Raw genomic sequence first — 3,580 nt, forward strand, 5'->3', positions numbered from 1 at the left:
TAGCTCTTACATATTGTTCTAACCCATTTCTAATATTCTGTGTAGCCCACGAGCTGGCTTACCAAGGAGGATCTTAACCTGCGTCTGTCTGGAGCGGGAGAATCATGGCGACTCTTCGACTAAGCTTCTTTCTCCCAGAATTCTCTTCTGTTTTCTCCACCCACCTAAGGGTGGGCCTATCAAGGGGCCTAGGCAGTTTCTTTATTAATAAGAAATCACTCCCACATCAACAACAGTACAGTATTTTTGGTGACAAAATATATAGAAGAATCAAATCATTCAGAAGTAACAAGTACTTAAAGTCAACAAGTTTTATGAAAGTCTGTATAAAATGATACTTAGAATATAAACATTACCAAATATTCATATACTCAATGTGTTTTCAGGACAATAATATTTGATACTCATGAAGCACTTTGTGAATATCAGAAACAATTTTAAAACAGGATTTCTTAACTCTCATATAAAAAAGAACCTGCAAAAGTACCACATCATACATTCTGTGTAAATAATTTTCCATCTGGTTCCAGTGTTTCTACATATTTGTGGACTCCTTAATGAGTCAAATTTACAGTCAATAACTTTACTCCAAAGATGTTTCTTTTGATTCTATAATATCTATGTAAATTATATAGTATATTCCCCAAAGTTACATAACCTGAAAGTCTATGTGTGTACTCTATTCCCAATATTCAAAGTTCACTATAGCAAAACATGAGAAAAACAGTGAACCTGAGTTTTCTGCATCCAACTGAAGTAATTACAATTAATGTATGTAAAGTATTAGTTGAATATCAATTAAATTAAATGTGGTTAGTACACATATTTGGATGTGGCTAATATATAAATTTATATGTGTGAATACTTTCAATTTTTGAGAATAAAACATAACTTCATCATTTACCCCATTTCCCTTTTTTCTTCCAAGCATTCTCATGTATTCTGATGTCAGTGGCAATTGACTTCAGTGGATCAGTTCACCAAGAAGCAGAGCTCTGATGTGTGAATCTCAGATAGGCAAGATCCTAAGAGCCTTGGCCCCAAAATGGTATGGGTTCATTCTATCTTGACTAAAGGTCAGAGAGTTGAAACTTCCTTCTGTTCCTTCAAGGTGATTTTCAACAGGTGTGACTAGTATCCAGACCTTGTATTTCAGGTTAGAAAGTAGATATGTTTCTACCATGAGCAAAAGTCAACAGATCCAATTAAGTTCCTACTTCTTTAGGGAGACAACTGTTGAGTTCACCCAGGGAGTGGTATACCTACAGATATTTTGGTGTAGGGTGTGAACATTACTTGTCTTGTTCTGGCAACAGAATGTTTAACTAAGAATGTAGCCCATAATTCTTCAACTGGTCTGTTTATTCCACGTATCATGTGAATGCAGTTTATTTTTAATCTTACTTCTACTTTTTGGGGTCAGGGTATTTAAGCAAGTGGAAATTAAATACAGGTGATTTCAACATTCACTGAATGTCCCTCCCAATACTATTCTACATTTCTGTCTCTTATTTATGCTATAGCTATATGTTCCTTTTGCCTAATAATTATAATCCCCATGATCCTATGCTGAAAAGAATGAACCTGACACAGCTAGGAGCCTGGCAGAAGTCAGCCCCAAAGGGTGACTTACAGCAGCTACTGCTGTGTGTTAGAATGTTTACTGCTGCCATTTTTCTCTGGTATCTGACATGGTGTGACTAGGCATGGGGAGATCTGTAGTGGGAGCACATTCCGCTCCTTCAGGCAATAGCCTTTAAGATACCAGCCCACTTGGGTGTGGTCTCTTATACTATTTATGCCGATGTAAAGCATGCATCTGGTCTCATTTCTGGCTGCGGGATTCAGTTGCTATTCCCCATTGCAGCAGAGGATTGTGATCTGTGAGTCTACCCCTAAATAAATAACCCTTTATCATTCTCAATTCTAAGCTAGTGTGAGATTTCTTTTAAGCATACTTCTTCATCTGGCACCCAAACATTTGGGTTTAGAACCCCGGGCTCTGACTCCACACGCATTCTCTGCTGGACTCTTAGCATGACCTGCTCGATGCAAGTCCTCCCTCAGCCTACCTCTGCCGCAGCCTGTGAGCAGAGCCAGAAGTTCATTTAGATATAGAATTCTTGCCCAGTGGCTTTTCTGCTATAGATAAGCCATGGTTCTTTATATTTTCTCATTATATACCTCAGAGCAACTTCAAGTCCCTGCGTGCTCTCCTCAGTGCCTGTGCCCTGCCGCCGCACAACAAGGAAACTCAGACAGGACACGGGCTTTCCCAGGTGCCTTTTGTTATATTGTTATTCCTGTGCTTCTGCAGCTGCTACAATTAGGGCCCACCATGGTGCACACAATCTGTGGTTTCTATTAAATAACTGTTTTTAATTTGAGCATATCTTTTAGCATGTCACTCTAAAGTCAGATTCAGACCAGCCACATGACTCCAAGTGTGCCACTAGGCCCAGCTGGGTTTGTTTTGTAGGTGGGCCATAACATCTACTGGTAGGAAACAGCTATTGTACCCATTCCAACTCAAAATCAATCATAGGTAATATTTATAACTTGAAATACAAGTTATAAATATATAATTTAAAAGGGCAATATGGCTTTTGTCTGTGAGGTCCTTGGAGCCCAGCAAGAGGCCCTACTCCTGTACCGAGGAGATCCAACCAGAGTGGTGAGTGAGTGGTCGCCCAGCCAATTCCCTAAACTTTTCTGGCCATCCAGTGGGGCATCTTCCCAGCTACTGGATTTATTTGTTTACCCCATCCTATCATGTCCCCAAGCACTCCTTTCCATCTGCAGTGTCCTTGAATTCCCCAACTCAGCCTGCTTTGGGGCAGAGGGTCTGGGGAGCCAGTGGTGAGTGCTCCTGCCGCTGGGGCTTCTTTGTTCCATACCACCCTGCCTCCCAAGTCTGCCCTTTTGTCTGTGAGGTCCTGGGATCTGAGAGCCAGCTCCAGTGCTGAGGGGACCCAAGAGAGGGCAGACCAAGAAAAAATCCCAGTACACAGTCAGCCACAGCAAAGATTGGGCCAAGACGCCAAGACTCTCCAGCCCATTTGAAGGAAGAGACGGGCAGGTGCCAATGTGAGAGTTCCTCCAACAACCTGAAAAGCAACATGATAACACCAGAATCCAGCAAGCATGCAACAGGAGGACTTGAAAACCCTAACGCAGAAGAAGTAGAAGAAATCGACTTTAAATGTAACATTATGAAAATGATGGAGATCCTTAGATAGGAAGTGAAAAACTCCCTTAAAGAAATAAAAAAGACAAACAAAAAGTTAGAAGAAATGAATTAATCCCTCAAAGATACCCAAGCAAACCAAGAAAAAGCAATCAAACAGGTAAAGGAAACAGTTAAAGACTTGAAGACCGAAATGGAGGAAAAAAAAAAAAAACAGAGGATGGCTGGATATGGAAAATCTGGATAAAGGAACAGGAACTACACATACAAGTATAATCAACAGAATACAAGAAATAGAAGAAAGAATCTCAGGCGCTGAAGATACTATAGAGGAAATAGATGCACTGATCAAAGAAAACAGCAAATCCAACAAATTCTTAACACAAAACATCC

Source organism: Alexandromys fortis, unplaced genomic scaffold (assembly GCF_014885135.2).
Source record: "Alexandromys fortis isolate MF-2015 unplaced genomic scaffold, M_Fortis_MF-2015_v1.1 scaffold_261, whole genome shotgun sequence".
Classification (NCBI taxonomy): domain Eukaryota; kingdom Metazoa; phylum Chordata; class Mammalia; order Rodentia; family Cricetidae; genus Alexandromys; species Alexandromys fortis.